The sequence below is a fragment of the Stomoxys calcitrans genome, chromosome 2 (assembly GCF_963082655.1).
Source record: "Stomoxys calcitrans chromosome 2, idStoCalc2.1, whole genome shotgun sequence".
In the NCBI taxonomy this organism is placed as follows: domain Eukaryota; kingdom Metazoa; phylum Arthropoda; class Insecta; order Diptera; family Muscidae; genus Stomoxys; species Stomoxys calcitrans.
Genome location: NC_081553.1, coordinates 125,332,495 through 125,360,319, shown reverse-complemented (window position 1 = coordinate 125,360,319; position 27,825 = coordinate 125,332,495). Strand labels below are relative to the sequence as shown.

At 38.1% G+C, this 27,825-nt stretch overlaps 1 protein-coding gene across 5 annotated transcripts in view; it reads right to left on the bottom strand.

Moving 5' to 3' along the window:
* LOC106084469 (attacin-A) overlaps positions 1–27,825 on the bottom strand; it is an 81,905-nt gene that overhangs the window by 5,546 nt on the left and 48,534 nt on the right. Inside the window, exon 1 of one of the 5 annotated variants that reach the window (XM_059364120.1) lies at positions 26,748–26,920. The exons of 3 other annotated variants lie outside the window; for them this stretch is intronic. The gene's annotated coding sequence lies outside the window, so the exon portion shown is untranslated. Of the gene's footprint in view, positions 1–14,055; positions 14,173–26,747; positions 26,921–27,825 lie in introns of those variants that run through there. One more of the 5 variants, XM_059364121.1, reaches the window with a different exon arrangement.

The window sequence follows — 27,825 nt, the reverse complement described above, 5'->3', positions numbered from 1 at the left end:
ATAAAGAATATATATTCTTGATCTTCATTTTTATTAGCATAGGTCGGTTGGGATTGCAAATGGGCCAACTTGAATCGGACTGCACTCACTGATATGTGAGAAGTTTGCCCCTGTTCCTTCACGGGCAAAAAATTTGCATTTGCTCTTAAAACCAGTCTTTATAAACCGATTTCGTTGAAATTTGGCACAGTGAGCTGTGATATGCCTTTCGACATCCGCGTACAATATGTATGGCCCCTATCGGTTTATATTTGGATATAGCGGTTAACATACATATATTCCCGTGGTAGTGGGCATCCCCAGTTCGGTCCGGCCGAACTTAAAGCTTTTTTAATTGTTTTGAAGCTAGTTCGCTTTTTGATTGGACATTGTTGTTGAATGCCGTGATCCAAATATGTTTTCGTATCGACAATTTGCTCGAATCAAAAAAGAACACGTTTCCGAATGCCGTGATAAGGTCCCTGGCAAGAAAGATTGATATCCCCCAGCTCACAAAGGCGATCTTCGTCAAAGCATGGGGCAGCTAATGCGACAGAAAGCATGGTGAAAGTCTTAAGCAAGCAAAGCCAAGGTTTGGTCGCGGTCAAATGAAGGTCTTCCACAGCGAGGAGAAGGAGAAAGGAGAAGGAGGAGGACCCTACTTGTGGTGGGACTTGACAAAGTCTCCATGACAAGTTAAGATAAGACTAAAGGCATGGCGTATGTGTCCAAGGCAATATATTTCAAGATTGGGAAGACTAGGATTGGCAAAGACCCTAATATTAAAACATCTGTGACAGGGCACTAAATACTGCTTAACGAAAAGGGAGCCGACGATGAGACCAGCGCCTACTTTCTTAAGATTGGAAGACTAGGTAAGCTAAATATCCGTATATTGAAAGGTGTATATCCATAGTGGAATGGAGCTTTTTATAATCCGCACTCTATTCCAATCTAATATAAGCTAAGGCAGAATGGGAAGGCGCACGATTTTGGTGTAAGGGCCGGAGAACTGCCGTCGATAAAATTGGTGAATGGGAAGTCCTCAAGGCGACACAGTCAAGGTCTTGGTTGTGGAATGTGTATATTGTACAGTAGAACAGTGAAACGATCGAAGGGACAACGAAAATCCTATGGGTAGTTCCAGATCGTTACAAAACTCTTTAAATACTGTGGAGTGTGGGATTCGGCACCATAACCCGATACATGGAATTATTGGTGCATTTATACAGAAGATATAGCGTTTGCGGTTTTCGTGGCTAACAATTTCTGATACGTTTGTGCAAGTGCGATACCTGACCTATGGAGAAACTTTGAAAGTTGTCAATTTCCGAGATTGATCAAGCTGCTTAACATACTGACTGCTCTTTGCTCAGTTAAAAAAAGCAAAAATGTTGTTTGAATGTGCTCCTGGTAAACATAGTTGCACACAATTGCAACTATGTGCAAGCAATGTGCAATAGAGTGAGTATTTTTGCCCATCACTGGTCTATACTCAAATACTTACCCTCTCTCTCTAGAAGGATAACAATTATTGGTCCGGTAAACGAATAATAATTTGCTGTAATCGAAACACTTTTGCCATTAAAGAGTTCTTGGTTTTACAATAGAAAAAAAACATTTTACCTTTCGCTAAATTGCTAAAGGGTTTACTGTAAACAAAGTTAGTTAAATTCTACCTATAATGCGTTTGTGGCTATCGTTTGGTATATTGAAGCTAAACGTTGCATAGTTACGATAAAAGAAAAACTTCGTAAAAAAAGCATTTTGTTTCTCGCAGAAATATCTCAAACATTTTGTTTTTTTTTTCGTGTAATCAGTGCACATATATCCGTTTGAACATTTAGGGGGTGGGACAGTTATAGACGGCAGATTTATATTATACATTCAAACGCGTTACATTTCAGCCTTATGAATGGACAATCTTTAAGTAGCACCTTCAAACTTAATATAAATATTACATTTTCTTTATGACAGACATACTTTTGTGTTGGCGCTAACAATACAACATACAAGACATAATCCCTTTACAATGAACCTCTTCAAAACCATACATTGCCGTTAATTTCTGACACATTTCGGTTTATTGTTTACCGGAAATTGGAAGCCATTCGTATGGATTGTATGTGTTTAGACGCTTGAGTGGTGTGATGTTTCTATTAAGCCAATCATAACACTTTGAAGGCGTTTAATATGATGTTGTATTATTGCGGAAGAAGGCTACCCAAATTGAATCCTAGGAGTGTAATGCTATCACACTTGAGCGTACTTTCAGACACATTAGAAGTCTGTTGTTGCGTGCTTCTAGGCACATAAGACGGAAGTTGAATACATCGATTTGAGTATGTTGTTTAAAAGATGTCTTCGCTTTTTTAAGCTATTGTGACTCATTTCATAACTTGGAGTTCTTAATGAATGTGTACAAACAACGGTAATTTATGAATGGACAAGAAAATTAAAATAAAATTGTATGCAGCCGAATAACGCAAATATAAGCTATTGCAGCTTTGTCATTTCTATTAAGAAGCTGCTATCAATGAAGAGTATATGTATGTCCCTAAGCCTTAGAGCCAACAAAACTGGGTTATATGTTATCTGGGCCTGGTGATTTAAAAGGCAATGCTTTTTGCGGTGCCGATCTTGAATCTTGACTTCTTAGACCACTTAAGGGCGCAATTTTTATCCGATTTGGCTGAAATTTTGCATGCGGTTCCAACAACTGTTCAAATCAGTCTATAACCTGATATAGCTGCCTTATAAACCGATCTGGGATCTTGATTTCTTGAGCCTCAAGGGGTGCAATAATTATCCGATTTGGACCAAATTTTGCATGTGTCTTGCAATAAATATACCTACGGTCTGAATCGGTTCAACCTGATATAGCTCCCATATAAACGGATCTCTCGATTATACTTCCTAGGTCTTTAAAGGGCTCAACTTTAATACGAATTGGCAGACATTTTACACAATGAATTATACTATGGTCTTCAACATTCAATTCATTTATGGTCCGAATCAGGCTGAAAAAGATATACCGGGCGAAGAACTCGACAAATGCGCTCCATGGTGGAGGGTATATAAGATACGGTTGGGCCGAGCTTAGCACGCTTTACTTTCCTAGCTGACATTTTAAGCATTTGGAACCACCACCACATGACGGGGTATATTCATTTTGTCATTCCGTTTGCAACGCATCGAAATATTTATTTGTGACCCTTATTGTACAGTGAAAATTTGATCCTAACTCGAGTCGAAGACGCCGAAATATATATAAAAATGCCCAGTTTTCCATTTCTTAAAGGACACAATTACTGCGAAGAAACATTTTTTTCCAAAGAATTTTTGTATTAAATAGTAGTTTAATATATCTTTAATTTTGCGTCTTATTATTGAAGGCTAAAATCTTTTAATGAAGGTCAAAATATCGTTGGAAGTTAGGAAATTTACTTTGGGACAAGGACAACGGTGTACCTTATTTAAAGACACAGAAATGCCAAACAGGAGGGTCTTTAAATGTCGATAATTAAAAAGTAAAGATGCTACGTTCATTATTTGAGTTTTCCCATAAATAAGAAATTGAGAGTCATATTTGAAATAAAATAAGAAAAAAGTAGCGATCGAAATTAGAATCGAAAGTTTGTGTCCTTTGGTATATTGCTTCTTATATTTAAAGATAGGAATTTGATTTTATAATAATTTAATAATTATATTTAAATTTAATAATTATATTTAGGATAGGAGGCTACCGTAGCGCAGAGGTTAGCATGTCCGCCTATGACGCTGAATGCCTTGGTTCGAATCCTGGCGAAACCATCAGAAAAAATTTTCAACTGTGGTTTTCCCCTCCTAATGCTGGCAACATTTGTGAGGTACTATGCCATGTAAAACTTCTCACCAAAGAGGTGTCGCACTGCGGCACGCCGTTCGGACTCGGCTATAAAAAGGAAGCCCCTTATCACTGAGCTTAAAACTTGAATCGGACTGCACTCATTGATATGTGAGAAGTTTGCCCCTGTTCCTTAGTGGAATGTTCATATTTAAAGATAACATCTTTATTTTGGATATTCGCTTCTTTGGCTCGCATTAATAACCAAAATCTTTAGATCAAGAACAAATTCTTTGAGTCTAAGTCAATGTTTTTTTGAGTGCATATATTTTCTTGGTCTACCCCGGTAACCACTAAAAAACTCTCGGAGGCTTTGGGGAGGAGAACAAGTTGAAATACGGATGAGTTATTCTTAGATGTGCTCGAATTTTGACTAAATATATCCCAAGTTCGCTGGAAAAGTTAGTTACAAGTCTTTCCCACCGTAGCGCAGTGGTTAGCATGTCCGTATAAAAAAATAATTTAGGCATTTCCTCTGCTTAAAAGCATAAATATAATAGAAGCAGTCATTTTGTCTGCTTTTATTAAAATTCGATCAAAAATTAGCAAATTTTACAAAACTTAAAAAAAAATTATTTCGTTATATGCTTGTAAAATTTAAGAACAAGATGAAAACAAGTAAGAGCGTGATAAATTCGGTCGGGCCGAATCTTATATACCCTCCACCATGGATCGTATTTGTCCAGTTCTTTGCGCGGTATCTCTTTTTATGCAAACAAAGAATAATGAATAAGAACTTTATGCTATAGGAGCATTATCAAGTTATAATTTGGTTCGGACCATAAATGAATTGAATGCTGAATATTATGGAAGTCATTGTGTAATATTTCAGTTCATTCGGATAATCGGGTGATCGGTTTATACGTGGTTGATTCAGACCATATTGGACACGTATGTTGAAGGTCATGAGAGAATCCGTCGTACAAAATTTCTGCCAAATCGGATGAGAATTGCGCCCTCTAGAGGCTCAAGAATACAAGATCCGAGATCGGTTTATATGGCAGCTAAATCAGGTTATGTACTGATTTGAATCATACTAAGCACAGTTGTTGGAAGTATACCACAACACCACGTGCAAAACTACAGCCAAATCGGATAATAAATGCGCCCTCTAAAAGCTGAAGAAGTCAAGATCGCAGATCGGTTTTTAAGGCAGTTATATCAGGTTATATACCGATTTGCGGCATACTTAGCACAGTTGTTGGAAGTCATATCAAAACACTACGTGCAAAATTTCAGTCAAATCGGACGAGAATTGCGCCCTCTTGATGCTCAAGAAGTCAAGACCCAAGATCGGTTAATATGGCAGCTACATCAAGCATGAACCGATTTGAACCATACTTAGTACAATTGGTGAAAATGATACCACAACACAACGTGCAATATTGCAGTCAAATCGGACAAGAATTGCGTCCTCTAGAGGCCCAAGAAGTCAAGACCAAAGATCGGTTTATATGGCAGCTATATCAAAACATGGACCGATATGGACCATTTAATACCCTAACCGATCTACGTTAATAAAATGTATTTGTGCAAAATTTCAAGCGCTTAGATTTATTCCTTCGAAAGTTTCCGTGTCTGTCGAAACAGACAGACAGACGGACGGACAGACTGACAGACATGGCTAGATCGACCTAAAATTACATGAAGATCAAGAATATATATACTTTATGGAGTCTGAGACGCATATTTCGAGGACGAAAGTAGTATACCCCCATCCTAGGGAGGAGGGTATAAAAATATTTGAAATATTTACGACATTGTTGAGCTTATTTTAAATTTTTAGGGTTTGAAGACAGCGAAAATGTTTGCTATTTTAGCAACAAATTACTGCTGTCCCATTTTCAGCAGACATTCTGCTGTTTCAGCAAACATTTTTGCTGTTTCTACTAAAACATTCTATGAGTGTATCCTTTGATTTATATTAAGGCTGGTGTCATTTGGTTTGATTGCGGCGGTGCCGAGGTAGAGAAAATTACTGACTATCCCAATGTTGTAGTTTCCAAATATCTCCAATTTCTTTATCTGAATGCTTGATATCATCCACTGTGTTCCACCAAACCTCCAACACCTTTTGAAAAGAAGATTTCGAGTGTTCATTTTATTTCACATATTACAAGATATTGAGTGTACATTTAATTACATTCCAATTCAAAAAAAAGGTGTTCCTCTTTGATGGCACGTGTTGAAATGGTTAGCTAAAGGAACATACTCTAGTTTTTCATTAAAAGGAGTGATTTGGGTTTTCGTCCCTAATATGTGGCCATCAAAGTGTTGACACACTGAAAGCCTGTGTTTGGGGCATGCCCATAGTATGGGTCTGCGTATGGGTGCAATTATTTAGAGAGAGAGAGTAGTTGCCGGTAAATGTAAAAGTTTAAGTTTACCAGCTACTGCAGTTTAATATAATTAATTTAATTATAATCAATTACTAAGTATTATGTACCCTGGTAAGTATACAAAATACACCATTCGTCGATTTCCCAAGAGGGGTGTGCAAGCTCGTTGGCTGTCGCCCTTGCATAGTTGATTGAGGTAATATTTATGGCAGGGAAAAAAGTCAACTCACACACACATACAGTGAGGTAGTAAGTACATGTTTTATGGGAAATTGCATTTTAATAATGTATAATGCGCTGTGTTGCGGTTATACATTTTTATAAATATTATCATAGGTCCCAGTGGTTTGAGGACCTCTAACACTGTACACTGCATGCAGGTCATAAAAGTTGCGCATACATTGTAAAGCACAATCACTTTGCCTCAATTGGTGCTGCGGCATATTGACGAGATTGTAAATTAAAGTGTCATTTTCATCAAAATGAAGTGAGCAATACCAATGCATAATGTACGAATAACAATGTTCCTAAATCCAAGCGCAAAAATCTAGTAAGCATTGGCGGGAATTTGCTTGTTAAGACTAATACATTGATGATCTAGGGCTGTGTTGGAAACTCTGACACATATGAGCACTATTTCCAAGCCCATGGGCTTATGTTCTTTTTCACGTACACAACAATGTGCAATAGTGTGTGCGTATTTGTCCACCACTGATCTAGAGGGTTAGCTAATTGCTATGCTGTGTCGCTATTAATCCGAAAGAATTCTATGCACAGCGATTGAGTTTTATCGACGAACATAATGAAATAAATGGTTAATTGAAGTTTTAGTTTGTTTCTCGTTGTGACTACAATTGCATTGAAGGGAGTATTTTTGGTGAGAACCATATTTTTATGGTTATTAGCCCACCCAAGCACATTCCAATGTGCCAACTACAATACACAGAATAAAAATGTACTTATATTTATAATCTAAATTTCTAGGTCTCATGGGTGTTGTATCTTGACTTCAAATATGTTCCACATTGTTGTCATACACAACTTGCCAATGGCATTCGGTTGAATGCAGTGCATATTTCAAAAGGTTTGCATTTTGCAGCTGCGTAGGCACTTATCTCAAAATGTGTTTTTTTTTTCATTTTCTTTTATTATTTGTAGGATTCGTACCCTTGGTGGAAATTGAGGGAGGGGAGAGTGCTACAAACTTAACTTTATATAGCCTTTTCAGGTAATAACCATACTTACTGCTAAGAGCTTTTACATGTGGACGGAAAAATTGTTTACCCCACTGCCATATACCCTTCATTTGATTATCATATTCCCATTATGGGGCTACATGTCGACTTATGTATAAGGCAGTCCGTCAAACATTAACCAAGTGGCTAAGAGTCCCTCAGCCACTTGTTAAATATTTTAATGTTACGTTCGTACTCTACTCCTTAAACCCTTTCATTTAGACTCAGATTTTTGTTACATCGGCAACATGTCCTTTCGAGCAGGTTTGGGGGCTCAAAATTTCGATGTTAAATTCCTACTCTATTCTCAAATACCTTGAATTTGAGCCCCATATTGTCATAGTTGGTTGGCGCCCTTTGGGGTAATTTGAATTCATTTTTCAAAGTAAAAAACCCTCATTGTCATGATAGGTGGTTAAATGAAAAAGGATGACCCCCAAACACTTGACGTCATATTTTTATGTCAGATTCGTTCTGCCCTTCATTCGATACCCCATATTACCAGATATCGCTTTGTGTTGTTCAGTGGTAGGGCAGTCCCTCGCACAATCCCCTTCTGATATTAAAATATAAAGAGCACTATCATCATCACATGATCATTTGAAAATATCTGAATATTGCAAGTAAATCTAAGTCTATACAAACATAGAAACACACAAAAAGATATAGATTTTTTTACCTTAAAACATATGGGACCCATCACATAATGTAAGCAAAAATACTGCGCACTCTTTCCTTTACTTGTTTTAACTCGCCGCCAACTATTTCATTCACTAGTGCATAATGTGGCCACACAATTGGTTACTTTGACTCTTTTTATACCCACCACCCAAGGATGGGGGTATAATCATTTTGTCATTCCGTCCGCAACACATCGAAATATCCATTTCGGACTCTATAGAGTATATATATTCTTGATCAGCGTAAAAATCTAAGGCGATCTAGCCATGTCCGTCCGTCTGTCTGTTGAAATCACTCTACAGTTTTTTAAAATAGAGATATTGAGCTGAAATTTTGCACAGATTCTTTTTTTTTTGTCCATAAGCAGATTAAGTTCGAAGATGGGCTATATAGCATTATATCTTAACATAGCCCCCATATAGACCGATCAGCCGATTTAGGTTCTTAGGCCCTTAAAAGCCACATTTCTTATCCGATTTTCCTGAAATTTGGGACAGTGAGTCGTGTTAGGCCTTTGGACATCTCTCTTCAATTTGACCCAGATCGGTCCAGATTTGGATATAGCTCCAATATAGACCGATCTGTCGATTTAAGGTTTTGGGTCCATAAAAGGCGCATTTATTGTCCGATAGCGCCGAAATTTGGGACAGTGAGTTAAGTTAAGCTCTTCAACATACTTCTGCAATATGGCACAGATCGGTCCAGATTTGGATATAGCCATATAGACCGATCTCTCGATTTAAGGTTTTGGGACCATTAAAGGCGCATTTGTAATCCGATATCGCCGAAAATTGGGACAGTGACTTATGTTAGGATTTTCGACATTCGTGTCGTATATGGTTCAGATCAGTTTATTTTAAGATATAGCTACTAAAAAGATCAATATTTTGTTATACACAATTAAAAAATGACTTGTACTTATTAGTATTTGGTCCAAATCGGAACATATTTCGATATAGCTGCTATGGGGCATAAGGTATGCATTTTTCACCGGATTTTGAGTAAAGGTGTTTTATTTATATACCCGAAGTGGAACTTAATGCCTTTTATCTTGTTAGAGTTTACTTCAATGTTTAAACAAGTGTGTTGCCAAAGTTGTATTTAACCGTTGCCAACATATTAACCGCATACGTCATTGGCCATAGTCGTAGCTTAAGTTACTGACTGACTTCCATGCCAAAGAACACATATTAGGGCAACACGCATCACACCACCACACACCCGCACCCAATACTTCTTGACTTCTTTTAGCATACTTTTCCTCACGCACATAATCACATCTCATACTCTCACCGCTTGTACTCTCACCTGAGCCTTTGCATTCACACAAATAACGGATATTTAAGTAAAAAGCATAAATATTTTGCTGTGTTTCTGCTTCTTCTTCTCTTATTGAAAAATAATTGCACATTTCCATGGATTTTCTTTTCGGAAAATTAATTTCAGAAATATTCTGCATAACTCTGGATGTCTTTTGATTCATGTCAATTTCATTAAAATGCATTCAAAGGCTTGACCGTAAATGTACCACAAACTCACTTTTATAAAAATTGTTTGTCATGTTGTGCAGGCCGCAAAATATATACAAACAACAACAAAAATGCAAATGCATTGTACGCCAAAGCCAATTCTTAAGGAATTGGCTGACCAACATGCCATGTAGGGCCACGAACATCACCCACATCATCACCCTCTCTTATATAGTGATACTCTTTCTCTCACAACATTTGTTTCTCTTACTCTCACCACGAATCCTCCCACATATAGCTTTGCATTCACACCCATAACAAATGCAAACAAGTAGGAGCGTGCTTAGTTCGGCCGGGCCGAATCTTATATACCCTCCACCATGGATCGCATTTGTCGAGTTCTTTGCGCAGTATCTTTTTTTAGGCAAACAAAGTATAATGAATAAGAACTGTTTTGCTATTGGAGCTATATCAAGTTATAGTCCGATTCGGACCATAAATGAATTGAATGCGGAACATTATAGAAACCATTGTGTAATATTTCAGTCCATTCGGATAAGAATTGCGTCTTGTAGGGGCATGTATCAGGCTTAAGATCGATTAAGTTCAGACACGTATATTGAAGGTCATGGAAGAAGCCGTTGTACAAAATTTCAACAAAATCGGATAAGAATAGCGACCTCTAGAGGCTTAAGAAGTCAAGACACCAGATCGGTTTATATGGCAGCTATATCAAAACATGAACCGATTTGGCCCATTTACACCTACCTACCTACCGACCTACTCTAATAAGATATTTTTGTGCAAAATTTCAAACGTCTAGCTTTACTCCTTCGAATGTAAGCGTGCTTTCGACGGACGGACCGTCGGACATGGCTAAATCGACTTTGTCGTCGTTGATCGTCATGACGATCAAGAATATTTATACTTTATGAGGTCTTAGACGCATATTTCGTGGTGTCAAACGGAATGACGAAATTAGTATACCCCCATCCTATGGTATAAGGTTTAAAAATCAACAACAATTTGCTGTGTTTATGCTTCCTCTTTTTTTATTGAAAATTATTCCTTATTTTCATGGCTTTTCTTTACGACAAAATTAATTTCGTACATAGTCGTCTTTTCTCTGTAAAAATATCTTTCGATTGATACCATTTTCTTAAAAATACATTCAGCCGTTTGGCCATAATATGTACCACAAAATCGCCTTTATAAAACCGTTTTAACCGTTTAATAATACACGCAACAAAATAAAACGTTTGGTACATTTTTATGGCAAACGAAATACTTTTATCACGAAGTTTTTCTTTTATTGTAACGTGTAACGTTTCCGTTCAACATATCAAACGTTATCCATAAACGTAGTATTATTGAACAAGACTGACTTTCTTTATTGTAAACCCTTTATTTTCGCTTGCGGTAAAAGGACCTTTCTTTTGTTGTAAAACCAAACACTCTTTAATTGGAAACGTGCTTCGATAGGCTCAAACAAATATTCCTGTACCGGTCCAATAAATATTCCCTTGTGTCTCTCCTACAAGAGAGAACGTGAGAATTTAAACGTAAAGACAGAGTACGCGTAAAAATGGTGGTATGTCCAATGGCAAAAATTATTAGAGCAACAAACAGGTTCAAAAAAAAAAAAACAACAAGACTTTGTAAATTTACGCGATAAAGCAATATCGATCCCAAAATACGTATTTAGATGTGCGCAAACAACTCACACATAACTCTCATAAGCAATTTTTTGTTTTATTCATAGTACAAAGAATACAGCAGATCATAATTGAGTTGTGTGTAAATGGAACTAATGAATAAGGGCATCCCTGAAAAAAATCTCACGATTTTTCATTAATAGGAACTAATAGGAGCTGTATAGGAATACTGAAGTTTCAGTCCGTTTCAATGGACTCATTTAAAACTTTCGGGATTGACAAAGAAGTGAAGCAGGGTTGCAGCCTATCAACGACGCTATTTTTAATTTTATTAGACTCCGTATTAGAAGCAACTTATTCTGAGGCATCCTAAGGCATGGGATGATACATGCCTCTTTGCGCATCGCTTCGATCACATAAAGGCGAAACTGGAACGGCTGAATGAAAATTCTGCCAAAGTAGGCCTGAGAATGAATATAGCAAAGACCAAAATGATGAGGATATGAATATCAAATCTGACACCTCTCACTATAAACGGCCATATCATTGAAGACGTTTACATCTTCTCCTATCTTGGCAGCAAAATAATAAAGGACGGAGGATCGGATGCAGACATACGTGTACGTATCAACAAGGCTAGAAGCGCCTTTCTTAAACTCAACAAAGTTTGGAGATGCAGTGACATCTCACAAAATACAAAAGTCAGGATCTTCAACAGTATTGTGAAATCTATTTTATTATATGGTTGTACAACTTGGAGCTTGAGACAAGCAACTAGCTGTAAAGTCCAAGTTTTCATAAATCGCTTCATATGACTAATACTTCGAATTTTTTGGCTAAACCGTATTCAAATGTAGAATTACAAATAAGAACAAACGCTTCCTCTGTCGAAGTAGAAACTCGGAAGAGAAAATGGACTTGGTTGGGTCATATCCTACGCCGACATTGCGTTCATATAGCGAGAAATGTCCTAGACTGGAACCCACATGGACAGCGAGGGAGGGACGCCCGAAAAACACATGGATCCGCTGTACGCGAAGAGTTTTGGAATCAACCCATATATAGTGGAATCAAGCCAAGGCTTTGGCCAGCGATAGAGCTCGATGGAGAGAGTTTGCTGGTGCCCTATGTTCACACTGAACAGTTTACTATTGGCCATATTTCATTGTAATATATATATATATATATATATATATATATATATATATAATATACTCCAATTTTAAATAAAGGACATATTTATATATATATACTGTCGGACAAAATAAAGTGCGGTTGTGTACCCTTCTTCTTTAATCCTCAATATTTTTTATCTACGTGTATTGCTTATAGTTTTCTTCATTATCTTTAGTTATTAAAAAAGAATAAGCAAAGTACCTAAATAATTTGTAGCAATTCTAGCAAAGAGAAATTCTTTTACGACGGACATATAAAATAGAAGCTTGAATTAAATATTTGGACTCAAACTGTCCAAAGAAGACTTAATGAAGGGGGTTTAAAAAGTGCCTTAGCTAAGAAAAAACCTCTCCTACGAGCAGTCAATAGAAAAAAACGATTGGCTTTTGCAAAAAATCATATAAATATGCCTGAATAATTTTGGAATAAAGTTTTTGCACAGACGAGTCAATATGTGAACTAAAAATTAGCAAAAATCGGAAGAAAGGATGATGTGAACGAACACAAAGGCTAAAATCGAAAAATATTATTCATACTGCAAAACATAGCGGAGGAAGCGTGGGGATGTTTTTCCTGTTCAGGAATTTGTAAATATTTTGGAATAAAATCTTTATAGCAGTGCGGAGGAAATGGGCTTCGTGGAATTTATCTTACAACAATACAACGAACACAACGGACACGAGTAAGGTGGCTAAAAAATATTTTGAAGAAAATAACGTTGAAAATATAGAATAGCCTGCCCAAAACCCTGATCTAAACCCCTTGGAGGATGTTGTTGTAGCAGTGTGTTGTACACTGAAGCGGCAGCCCTTGCCGATGAAGGACTTCATCGCGTCAATCCGGTACATAGAACCGGCTGCCTAGGGAGTTGGGAGGATCTTTGGGCTATCATATATGACAAAATCCCGAAGGAATGCAGATCAAATCTTCAAACATTTTGGGAAAAAATGCAAAGTGAATGTAGGGCAATTCCAACAAATACTTTGAAGAACCTTGCTTTAAGTATGCGGTAAAGATTGAGTCATAAATAGCAAAGGAAGAGCAACTTCGTACTAAATTTTAAATTTATTTAATTTTCTATAACATTTATTAGAGAAGTTATATTTTATTTTGTCACATTTAAAACCGCACTTTGTTTTGTCCGACAGTGTATATAGTCCATATAAGGAATTCGCCTATTTACACCTGTAGTGTTGGTGTATGCTATTATACTTTCGATGATGCAGTATTATTGGTTCTTTGCCAAAGGACATATAAATAAATAAGGCTAAAGCTTTGCCTTTCTAGTTGCTGTTTCTCAATCCTTCTATCAATATTTTATGTAATACTGACATACACAATTTCATTAAAAAAAGAACTATAATCGCTTCTCAATTGATATTCTTAAATATTATCCAATTACATTTACTTTAAATGACAATGCACTCTTGTAATTTCAATTTAAACGACTTCTTGAGTATGTCGTCACGATAGAAATATCTTTCGTAATGCATTTTCTGCATATGACAGAACGTGCTATGGAATGAACACCGTTCCATCTTTTCAAATCTCCAGACGCATTGAATTGATGACACATTCTGTTGTATGCAACAAATTATTTATCGTTAACAATAAAATCTCAAGTGTAATACGTACTTGATGGTATGCATGTGCAATTAGAAGAAAATTCTATTGTGTGAATTATTCTTGCATACGTGCATATCATCCAACGTACATTGATCGATGGATGCATGAATAGTAGGTGGGGCAGGATTAAAATCAGCAATTGTGTAGTATACGGAATATCCCAAAAATTAAAGCTTGTAGTTCTCATTTTAACTTGTAGATCTGAAAAAAGCCAATTTTTTGTAATTTAATTTTAGTATAATTTGAAACGGTGAATTGTAGAAGACTTTTCGCTATTCATCAACATCATATACATACATAGTCGTTAATCATTTCCATTCAATGTCCTAATTGGTTCAAGTTTGGTATTGTATATACTGCCAAGTGTGGGGATCTATTGTAAGTGGAAACTGGCCGTTGAAGCAAAAAAATTAATATGGCTAATATGTGACTAATTATTAGCCATTTATATGGATAATTTACGATAAATTGCAGAATTTTCTGTAGAAATTATTGCTGCCGCCAGTCTGGATCCGTTTGTTGCTGGTTTTTTTTTTGTTTGTACATGCGTTTTGTTACATACATGAGTATAATTCCTACATAAAGCTAAATTCAAAACCAGTAAGGAAAAGCAAAAGTCGGGCGGAACCGACTATATAAAACCCTACACCACCGAGTAGACGTAATACTTTACCTTCCTTATACGATTTTTTTACAATGGTACGAAAATTGTGGCTTCTACAGCCTTAAAAGTCGAAACGCATACAAGATATATAGGGGAGTTACATCTAAATCAATTTTAATGAAATTTTGCACACGTATAGGGATGTCAAATAAACCATCTCATGTAGAGATCGGACCAAAATTGTGGCTTCTACAGCCTTACAAGGCCATATCGGATGAAAAATATATATGGAAGCTATATCTAAATCTGAACCGATTTTTATAAAACTTTGCACACATATGAGGATGTTGAATAAAACGGCCATGCCAAATTTTGTAAAGATCGGACCAAAATTGTTGCTTTTACAGCCTTAAAAGGCCATATCGGATGAAAAATATATATGGGAGCTATATCTAAATCTGGGCCGATTTCATAAAAATTTTGCAAGCATTTTGGGTCGTTAAAAAACACTTCGTGCCAAATTTTGTAAGGATGGGACCAAAATTGTGGCTTCTACAGCTTTAAAAGGGCACATCGGATGGCAGATATATATAGAAGCTATATCTAAATCCGGACCGATTTTCTCAATAGCAAAATCAATAGCGTTCGTCCTTGGACCAAAAAAGACACTTATGCAAAATTTTGTGAATATCGGACATTTCTTGTCCGATTTTAATTAAAAGAATACATGGACAGACGGACATAACTAAATCGAATCAGGAAGTGATTCTAAGCCGATCCGTATACTTATCGATGGGTCTAGCTCTTCTTCTTTTTTAGCGTTGCAAACAAATCTATAATACCCTGTACCAAAGTAGTGGTGTAGGGTATAAAAATGCGTAAAGTTTGGTCGGGTATATATGTAAACCACCTCTCGCCATAATCCGGTGAAAATGCATAAAGTACGCACCGAAGGCAGCTATATCGAAATATGGTCTGATTTGGACCAAATTCGGCACGGACATTGAGCGCTCCAATAAGTTTGAGTCATTGTTAAATTTTGTAGAATTTGGTAGTTATATCCAAATATAGACCGATCTGAACCATATTCGACACGGATGTCCAAAAGCCTAACATAAGGCACTGTGTCAAATTTCAGCGAAATCGCAGTATGGGTTTTTATGGACCCAACACCTTAAGTTGAGAGATCACTCTATATGACAGCTATATTCAAGTCTGAACCGATCTCGGCCGAATCGAAGAAGGATGTTGAAGGGCCTAACACAACTCACTGTCCCAAATTGCGGCGAAATCGGATAATAAATGCGCCATTTATGGGCCCGAGACCTTAAATCAAGAGATCGGTCTATATGGCAGCTATATCCGAATCTGAACCGATCTGGGCCGAATTGAAGAGGGATGTTGAAGGGCCTAACACAACTCACTGTCCCAAATTCCGAAGAAATCGGATAATAAATGCGAGAGATCGGTCTATATGGTAGCTATATTCAAATCACGACCGATCTAAGCCAAATTGAAGAAGGATGTCGAAGGGCTCAACACAACTCACTGTCCCAAATTTCGACAAAATTGGACAATAAATGTGCATTTTATGGGTCCAAAACCTTAAATCGAGAGATCGGTCTATATGGCAGCTATATCCAAATCTGGGCCGATCTGGGCCAAATTGAAGAAGGATATTGAGTTGCTTAACACAACTCACTGTCCCAAATTTCAGCAAAATCGGATAATAAATGTAGCTTTTATGGGCCTAATACCCTAAATAGGCCGATCGGTCTATATGAGGTCTATATTAAGATATATTTCGATATAGCCCATTTTCGAACTTAACCTGCTTATGGACAAAAAAGGATCTGTGCAAAGCGCGATTTCAACAGACGGGCGGACATGGCTAGACGTCTTAGATTTTTACGAAGATCAAGAATATACATACTATATAGGGTTGGAAATGGATATTTCGATGTGTTGCAAACGGAATGACAAAATGAATATACCCCCATCCTTCGGTGGTGGGCAGGAACCATTAAAAAAAGTTAGGTCACATGCAAAAACACAAAGTGGATAGGCCCCATAAACATCATTAAGGATGTCAAATCTGACGATTGAAAATGTCATCATATAGGAGAAAACGTAAACAAAGAATGAATGTAAAAAGAGAACAAGTTGACATCCTCAATGCCAAGTACTGCCAAATATTAAAAAAAAAGTATATCGGCTGATCGCTTGGCTTAACCTTATTCAGTGAATCCTGGGTGGTGGGTATAGTAAGTATATCCCTTATCCTATATTGTTAGGCTCTTCAATTATAAAGGCGCATTTATAATCCGATTTCAATGAAATTTGTCACAGTGGTATATTCATACTTAGCACAGTTATTGGAAGTCATAATAAAACACCTCATGCAAAATTTCAGCCAAATCGGATGAGAATTGCGCCCTCCAACGGCTCAAGAAGTCAAGATCCAAGATCGGTTTATATGGCAGCTATATCAGGTTATGTACCGATTTGAATCATGTACAGTTGTTATAAGTGATACCAAAACACCACGCGCAAAATTACAAGCCAATCGGATAAGAATTGCACCCCCCAAAAGCTGAAGAAGTCAAGACCCCAAATCGGTATTTCTGCAAAATATCAAGCGCCTAGCTTTACTCCTTCGAAAGTTAGCATGCTCTCGACAGACAGACGAACGGACGAACATGGCTAGATCGTCTTAAAATGTCATGACAATCAAGAATATATATTTTTTATGGGGTCTAAGGCGCATATTTCGATGTGTTACGAACAGAATGACGATATCAGTTTACCCCCATCCTATGGTGGAAGGTATAAAAGAAATAAAGAAATTGCTTTGTGGTTCCTTGGATAAATTTTGAAAGACTACGCTAACGTGTAAAAATATTTAATGTCAATAGCTTAACATCAATGGTGTAAGCTTATCATCCATGGATTGCAGCGACATTTCTTCTGCGGATATTTATTTATTAAGCCTTTCGACATCCGACCCAAATATGGTTTAGATCCTACTACATTTAGGTATAGCTGCCATATAGACCGATCTGAAGGTTAAGGGTCTAAGGCCAATAAAAGCTTTATTTATTACCCGATTTAGGTTGGCTGCCATGTAGACCGATCTACAGGTTAAGGGTCTAAGGCTCATAAAAGCTTTATTTATTACCCGATTTCGCTGAAATTTGAAACAGTTAGTTGTTTTAAGCCTCCCGCCATCTGACCAAGATCGGACGATATTTAGATATGGCATTTAGATCGATATAACGATTAAGGGTCTTAAGCCCATAAAAGCTTTATTTATTACCCGATTTCGTTTAAATTTGAAATAGTGAGTTGTGTTAAGTCTTCCGATATTCGACCCAAATATGAATCAGATCAGACTATTCAGATATAGCTGTCATATAGAACCATCTTCTAATTTAGGGTCTTAATTCCATAAAAAGCGGATTTCTTGCCCGATTTTGCTGAAGCTGTTACCTTCATATGAGTTTTCGGGACCTGAATAAAATATGATCGAGACCAGCCCCTATTTAGATATAACTATGAATATATTGTAGTAGTGGAGTTACAAGAAAATGGGATGATTATTATATCCTTGGTGGTGTGCATCCAAAGTATGAAACGACCGAACTTAACACGTTATTACTTGTTTTAATTGTTTTTGCTAGATAGGATTGGATATGCTTTACACATCTAACGCTTACGTCCATCGTCGTATACCGGACACCGTCGAATCGGGGATACCGGCTAAAAACCCACCTTATATGATCTCGGGGTACAGATTCCACCTCGCAGATATTTTCGCATGGCTTCGAGGTGGACCTCATAATTTGGTGCTTAATCATCTCCTTCACATAGTGTCTGCTTCCAGACTTCCGTTTTATCCCCTGAGCCAATGCGTTGAGGTCCAGCTTTCTCTACGCAGTACCTGTTCAGCGTATCTGTTGATTGCCTCCCAGTTCATCTTATTTTCGAGAATCTTCTGCGTTATGTTGTCGAGTGAGAAGTCGCCAATCAGCGTCTCTAGTTCCCTGTATCGCCCAGTCCAGCGACTGCAATCAAAGAACGCATGTTCGGCGTAGTTTTCGACTTCTTGTGCCTCGTTCACACAGGTGTAAGATGTACACTTACCCATTCGATGTATTTTCTACAAGATCCATTGCCGGATGATAGTTGGGTTAGATAGAAGTTTACGTCCCCGTGCCTCCTGTCTCTCCACGCCTGTATATCTGGGATAAGTCGGTATGTCCACCTTCCCCCCTATCTAGTTTTACCATCTCTATTGCCATCTTTGGGTGGTATCTTCTTTTATGCGAGGTTAGTATGACCGACGCCCTCGATTTTGGCTCTAAAGATCCTGTGTTGCTCCATTGGGAGGAGATCGATGGGGATCATGCCTGTGTTTACATGATACATAAAGTGCTAACTAAACTAATAAAATATCCATATAGGATTATCACGATCTCTCTATAGGATTTTGACAGTTATTCTTACCGCTTAAATTCTACTGAATGTTTCATGTGTGGGCATATGCAGGGCTGTGTTATGGTTAGAAAAAACGACAGTTAATTCAGTTTCTGAGTTTTAGCATGATTCAGATCCAGCCAATGTACCGCCCATTTAAGATTCCTTGCATTACTGTTTCTTCTCAGCTATTCGAGCAGAAAGATTTGTGAGGAAGTGACTTATTTGTATCTTCTAAGTCGTAGAATGCGTTTGGCATTGGTAAGGTTAGGTTGGGGGGCTTTGGTTCATGGTGTTCGCCGTAGAAGAAGGTAGAAAAGAAAAAGAAGCCGGAGAAAACCAGATTGAGATAACCGGCGAGAGTATGGCCCAGTCAGCCGATTCATGCCTCTACAGAGCTCAAGAGTGATAAGAGGATTAAGTGCCTGGAAGGAATCCAGGCACGGGAAGAGTTGGTTACCCATTATCTTGTGTCTTCTTCTTGCAATTGCGTGGAAGTGAGACAACCGTAGCAAACTCATCCTCGTTATCGCCTGCAGAAGTCTGCCTCTTTCTCATGCAGCGCAACGTTAAAGATCTGGCGTTACGATGATCAGTTAGGTTGTATATAAGAAGTCCGAAGGATACTCTACGCTCTGTTCTGTGAAATACTCAGCCACAGGGCCTGTGTCACCCTGCAATCGTAGAAGGAGCCCACCCTACTAAAAGCCTCGCAATTTAAACTAAGACGCAACTTACTATCATGTCGACTAAAATTGGTTCGGTGTGTGGTGTTGGAGTTCAAATCTGGATCTTGGTGCAGATAAACACATTATAAGGTCCTTAGTGTGTGGTGAGGGCTCACTGATTACGTCGGTGATCTGTTCCAATCATAGGCATATTCCTGGTCAGCTCGACGGTTCTTCGTTCGTTCGGCTTCATAGAATGCGTATTTATAATCAGATTTCTCTGCTATTTGTGTTGTTGTTGCCCTGGTCTTCATAATATCTTATTTTGTTATAGCTATTAATTTTGATTTATTGGGAAGAACGACGCTGATATTAAATGTAATTAACAATAGAGATAGTTAATATTGATAAGAGATCCAAGATGGCATCACCCTAAGATGGTACCGTATTCATACAATAAATAAAGAAAATTCCAATTGTTTTCTAGACTGTCCTATTTGTCCTGAAGTCCTTAATATACTGATAATTTGAACTTTGCATAACAGCGAAATATTGAAAAAAAGGAGACTATGAAAGTCGCAATAATTCTAGTTGAGGCCTTGACTTATATGGAGGCCATGTGCTGAAGGACCTATTGGAGACCTTTGTGAATTTTGCGTTACTTCTGCATGTGGACCTACCTTGACCATATTAGTGTGTATGTGGAAGAACAAAAGTATATTTCATACACCCAATTTTAGCCATCGTTGATCAGTTTATGTAAGACCAACAGGCAAGTTTTGCCCAAGTTATGCTATTGGGTTGCCCAAAAAGTAATTGCGGATTTTTTAAAAGAAAGTAAATGCATTTTTAATAAAACTTAGAAAGAACTTTAATCAAATATACTTTTTTTTACACTTTTTTTCTAAAGCAAGCTAAAAGTAACAGCTGATAACTGACAGAAGAAAGAATGCAATTACAGAGTCACAAGCTGTGAAAAAATTTGTCAACGCCGACTATATGAAAAATCCGCAATTACTTTTTGGGCAACCCACTATTAAAATTAACTTTTTGTTGATTCTTTTAAGCTGTGACTAGTTTGAAGGCATTGCAGTTCCTGCAAAGTGGTTTGGTAATGGTGCCTTTAGCCACCCCGTTATCAGCATAAAGCATAAAGAAAATCTTATATACATACACATATGCCTAATGGTGAGAGTGCATGTGTTTGCCAGTTGTAAAGTTTGTTCAGATTAACAGGTTATACAGCTTATTTTAATTACAAGTTATGTTATTTGCCTTCGAGGATGTAAAGACATACATTCACACGCCTTCTTTGAAATTGACGCAGCAATTTATATACACAAACACACATACTAATTTATTGATATGCATGTGTGCATAGTAATGAATATCCCTTTTTCGTTGTTGTTTTGCATTAGCGATAATGTCATAATTTTTATTTTCCTGCTGTGCTATTCAGAGTGTTTCCTTCCAATTCCCCACTTAAGAGTACAGGTGGCTTCTTTTATGCCCTTTTTGCTTATACAGTGAGAAGAATTTATTTATGATGTTGGGTGGTCAAAAATTTTTTTTATTTTTACGTAAAAAGAAAAAAACCCTACGAGTTTTTCAAAGGCAAGACATAAACCTCCAATTTGAGTTAACCCTGGTGGTCACTAAATGCGTGCGAAAAATTGTGTGCGCTCTTCAAAAACTCTATTGAACAATGCCGATTTTGCAAAAAAATTTCCCCAGGTATGAGAATTTTGGGTATTTTCGTCAAGAAATGTATCCAAAATTTTGACTTTATTTTTATACCCACCACCGACGGATGGGGGTATATTCATTTTATCATTCCGTTTGCAACACATCGAAATATCCATTTCCGACCCTATAAAGTATATATATTCTTGATCAGCGTAAAAATCTAAGACGATCTAGCCATGTCCGTCTGTCTGTTGAAATCACGCTACAGTATTCAAAAATTGAGATATTGAGCTGAAACTTTACACAGATTCTTTTTTTGTCCATAAGCAGGTTAAGTTCGAAGATGGGCTATATCGGACTATATCTTGATATAGCTCCCATATAGACCGATCCGCCGATTTAGGGTCTTAGGCCAATAAAAGCCACATTTATTATCCGATTTTGCTGAAATTTGGGACAGTAAGTTGTCTTAGGCCCTTCGATATCCTCCGTCAATTTGGCTCAGATCGGTTCAGATTTGGATATAGCTGCCATATAGGCCGATCCTCCGATTTAGGGTCTTAGGCCCATAACAGCCGCATTTATTATCCGATTTTGCTGAAATTTGGGACAGTACGTTGCCTTAGGCCCTTCGGCATCCTCCGTCATTATGGCTCAGATCGGTTCAAATTTGGATATAGCTGCCATATAGACCGATCCTCCGATTTAGGGTCTTAGGCCTATAAAAGCCACATTTATTATCCTTCAACAGATTTGGATATAGCTGCCATATAGACCGATCCTCCAAGTTAGGGTCTTGCGCACAAAAAAACCACATTTATTATTCGATTTTGCTGAAATTTGCGGTAGTGAGTAGTGTTAGGCCCTTCAACATCTTTCGTTAATTTGGCTCAGATCGGTTCAAATTTGAATATAGCTGCCATATAGACCGATCCTCCGATTTAGGGTCTTAGGCCCATAAAAGCCACATTTATTATCAGATTTTGCTGAAATATGGGACAGTGGGTTGTCTTAGGCCCTTCAACATCCTTCGTCAATATGGCTCAGATCGGTTCAGATTTGAATATAGCTGCCATATAGACCGATCCTTTGATTTAGGATCTTAGGCCCATAAAAGCCACATTTATTATCCGATTTTGCGGAAATTAGGGGCAGTGAGTTGTGTTAGGCCCTTCAATATCTTCCGTCAATTTGGCTCAGATCGGTCCAGATTTAGATATAGCTGCCATATAGACCGATCTCTCGGTTTTAGGTTTTGGGGCCATAAAAAGCGCATTTGTTGTCCGATGATGCCGAAATTTGGGACAAAGAGCTAAGATAAGCGCCTCCGCATATTTCTGCAATTTGGTCTAGATCGATCAAGATTTGCATATAGCTGCCATATAGACCGATCTCTCGATTTGAAGTCTTGGCCCCATAAAAGGCGCTTTTTTAATCCGATTGCACTGAAATTTGACACATTGACTTATGTTAGTCTTTTCGACATCCGTGTCGTATATAGTTCAGATCGGTTTATTTATAGATATAGCTATTAAAAAGACCAATATTTTGTTATATACAATTGAACCATGACTATTATTGTATTACTATTTGGTCCAAATCGTAACATATATTGATATAGCTGCTATGGGGCATAAGGTATGAGTTTTGCACCGGATTTTGACGAAAGGTGGTTTACATATATACCCGAGGTGGTGGGTATCCAAAGTTCGGCCCTGCCGAACTTAACGCCTTTTTACTTGTTTTGAGGAGATATGCGTCTGCAAAACACTAAAATCTAAAACGATAACTCTATTGGTTTCGCAAAATGCAAATTTTGGCCATGAACATTCCACTAAGGAACAGGGGCAAACTTCTCACATATCAATGAGTGCAGACCGATTCAAGTTAAAGCTCAAAGATAAGCGGCCTCCTTTTTACAGCCGAGTGCGCTACGGTGGCCTCCTATTGGTTTTGGTTTTATGATAATTTCGATTTGAATTTAGTGTTTCACAAAAATTTATATTTTGGACACATTTTGGTTTTTACCCAAATAATGCGGCCAAAATTCAGCTCGACCAGTTTTTTGTGGTACAAGTCCTAACCTTTTTATGCTAGGTTAGGTTAGGTTAAAAAGAGGGTGCAGATATTAATCTACCCCATGCTGCTAAAGACATACTCCTAAGCCAGTGATCTGCTTGTTGTGAGCTCTAAAATCTAAAAATTAAACTCGAAAAGAAAATGTAAGTTAGGAATTCCGTGCTCCTTACATTGTTTTCCATGCCACTCCCCTAAGTTGGCTCATGCCTGGTATTGTGTTCCCACCTAAGCACCGGGTTCTGTTAGACGCGAAAGCCGGGAAATGCATGCCCTATACATGCTATCACTTGCCGCACCGATTTCACATAAGTGAGCTCGTAGTCCTATGTGTCCCGTTATGATACCAATAGCTATACTGACGTCCTTCTTACTTCCTTTCAGTAGTAGCCTCGTTTTCTCACGAACTGGATTCCTCGCATAGGATTTTCGCCGTCCTACCGACCGTTCCGTTGTGCAACAGGGTTGCATACACATTCATCACCCACGCCCTTAACTCGGATTGCGTCGACCCGAAAAGATTCGGGTTAACCAAGTTTATTTGACGGCACTCCTCTGGCTTTGATCCATCCGTGCAACATGATCTTCCTGATGGCAAAACTAGGGTTCCGTCAATCCAAGACTGTGCCGATGGCAGCAGTGCCTCGCACTCGACCTCAAGGTTCCTATCGGAAACCTCTTCCCTTCCTTCCAGGTTTCCTATTGTCGCCTCGATTATACCGCGACGGTATGAGCTGCTCCCACCCTCAATCCATTCTCCCATCGCCTTAAGTCACATAGCCGCAGTGGCTGCCTCACACTTAATCTGTATGTCAATGGGTCGGATTTCTTGTGTAGTCTAATATCTAGTATCTCTAGTCTCCAGTGCCCTAGTGGGCGTGGTCCTCATCGCTCCGCCTATGCCAAGACAACATGTTCTCTAAACCTGTTGTAAGGTTCTTACGTTGCACTTTTTCTCCATAGCAGTTCACCAAACTACTGAGGCGTAAGTAAGTATTGATCTAATCATGCTTCTGTAGGGCCAGTGGACTATCCTCTGATTCAGGCCCCATTTGGAACCTACGACCCGTCTACATAGTGCCCAACATCTATGAGCCTTCTCATTACGCTCCTGAGTGTGACACTTCCAATTCAGTTTCCTGTCCAAGATCACACCTAAGTATTTGACCTTGTTCGTGGTGTGTTAAATTGGCCCACCTTCGTTTTCCTCGTGAACAGGCATATTTCAGTCTTCTCTGGGTTATCATTGATGTCTCTGGGTCTGGCCTAGTCATATGCTAAATGCAAGACCCTTCCACCCCTATGCATAACTTATTCGTATCCTTATCCCTTAGGAGCAGTATAACATCGTCTGCGTAGCAGACGGGCTCAAATCTCTCCTTAGTCAGCATCTGTAATTGGTCGTTTATGGTGGTCGTCCATGGGAGTGGCGTGCCTTGAGCCATGTTCTCCCTTATATTTATGTCATGGGACACACAAATTATCCACCCGTTCCTAAGCGTATGTTTTATCCAGTCTCTAAGGACCGGGTCCATCCGGTAATGGCCTAGGATTGGCAGAACATTGTTAAAAGCCCCCTCGATGTCAATGCATACCGCCAGTGTGTAAGTTATTGTATCGAAGAATTCTTCTATTTTATGCGTGACATCATATTTATTTGAGCAGTTCGCTGGATGTCCTACTCTTTTTCATGGTGTCTACAATACGTTCCATGGTTTTGAGTAAAAAGGACGTAAGGCTTATAGGTCTGTAGGCCTTTGATGTCGCATAACTTGCCTTCCCGGGCTTGTGTATAAATACCACCCTTGACTCCTGCCAGGCCTTCGTAGTATAAACATGTTCTCCGTTGTCTACGATCTCACTTCCATGTGGTCTACTAACGTTTCAGTTTGGACATGGGTTTTTGAGAGAAACTTTTTTAACTTGGCGGAGTCATTAACGTTATCTTATTGTATTTCTTGAGCAGTGTGTAATACTCATCCCATTAGACTTCCACGTTTTTACGACGTGCTCTGTTAAAAAAAAACGAGTATGCCAATTGTGGCATACTCGTTCCAACATTTCGGATGGTATCTCATGAATAAATGCTTCAATGTTGTCTTCCAATGCGTTATTTGAAGTGGCAGTTACCCGAGAAGAATCACTACACACAAACAACGAAAAATGACATGAATTAGTAGTATACACAAAGTCAGAGTTGCACTAATAACAGACAGATAGTGCACTCAATATTTTGTCGTTGCCCAACTGCCACTACCTGTAAATGAAAATATCTTGGTATATACATGAACTTTAACGAAGCCCCACCATCTAGGCGGCCAATTGACCGGTCCCGAACGTCAAATAAATTGTTCACCGAACTCGCCTCTCAATAAGTTACGCGTGCTGTGTGGCATGTGGCACCGTCATGTTGAAACCACACGTCATGCAAGTCAAGCTCTTGCATTTTGGGTGAAAAAAAGTTAGATGTCATCTGACGATAGCGCTCACCATTCACATTTACGTTACGATTTTTATCATCTTGAAGAAGTAGGGTCCAATGATGCCACCAACCCATAAACCGCAACAAACTGTGACTGTTTCTGGATGCATTGGCAACGCTTCTGACTGATCTTCACTCCAAAATCGACAATTCTGCTCATTTACGTACCCATTGTGCCAAAAGTGACCTTCGTCGCTGAACACAATTTGAACAAGAATTACTTTCATAACAGAGCACGCATGTTGATAATAAAATTCAATAATTTGCAAGCATTGTTCGTTTGTAAGACGACTCATGGTTAAAGAACAAACTAAAGATGTTCTATCGAACTGTCGAACGTCGAACGTAGAGCTTCATGAGCTTCAAGATTAATTTGAAGTATGCTTTTTTTGTAAGATCCAAAAGATCCATGTATAGCGATTGCATTTAAGGCACAGGATGCAATTATTCGCTGGATTAAGAACAAAAACTGCCTCGAACACACATGCTTAGGGTTTAGATCCCATTTATATGCCAGTGTAGCCATAGAGATAATCTTAAGTGTATTACAAATTGGGGAAACAAAATGGACATCTATGAGTGATGAGGTATGCCTTCATTTATCAAAATATTTATTCGGCTTTCTATATAAGAATGTGAAAACGTAAACTTTTCGAGGTGTCCCTTTCAAAAACTGGAGTTTGTTAACATTTTATCCACTTTTACTTACATTTACTTTGACATATGAGTCAATATTTCCATATTATTCAATCGTCTTCTGAATTTGTCTTTCTTTCTGTCCTTTTAATTTTCTACTTTTGTCCATTCTTCGTCCTTTAGCTCATATCAATATTCAATTATTTCCAAGTGTATATGGACACATGTATGTGGTTGGGACTGCAAAATACAAATAAATGAAAGTCACCTGATATTTACGACATATTTTTTGGGGAGGCGATACGAATGAGTAGTTGGTGTGGAAAGTAAATTTCTCGAAAGCAAGAGGAAAATAATTGAAACCCTTTGGAATGCAAATCGCGTGTGCCTTTATTAAGGAAAATATTATCCTTTATCATTAAGGACAGCATATAGAACAGTGTTTGGTTGCATCTGGGCGTATGCGTGGCATGTTTGCTTTATTTATTTTGTTTAATAAAACTTGTTTTCCTCCTTGCATTAAATCGGAAACCGAGGCGTATGCATGCAATTCCGATTATTCAGGCAATGTTAGTGAATCCTGCTTGTTAAAGATTAAACGTATTGAAAAGAGAAGTTTTATATGAATTATTGTCGGCCTGTTATTTTCTGTATCATGGAACGATTTTCCTTTTATACATTTTAAAGTCAACGAAGACAATTTCAAAAATATTTTGAAAGGTACGTCATGTTATTGCTTTCTATATCTGTGGTACCGCAAAATTCTCCGCATATGATATAGTTTAAACTGATTTTTAGATTTGGCTTATTGAGAGTCATAATTGTATTGCTGGCTGAAGTTTTTCATATGAATTATATTTTGGCTATATATTAAGATTCTTGAAGATTTTCTTGAAATTTTCACAGATGGTACATATTGACCCCGTGGTGAAAATAGGGTACTACATTTTTTGATATCTGAAGGAGGGGCGGACCCTCCCCCCTACCCTAATTTTCAGAACCGCCAGATCTCGGAGATGCGTGGTGCGATTTAAGCGAAATTTTGTGTGCTCTCATATAGTACCCTAAAAATAAAAATTTTGTATCCAAATTTCGGATGGGGTACCTAGGGGGGCTGCCCCACCCTTAAACCTACCAAACATATATTTACA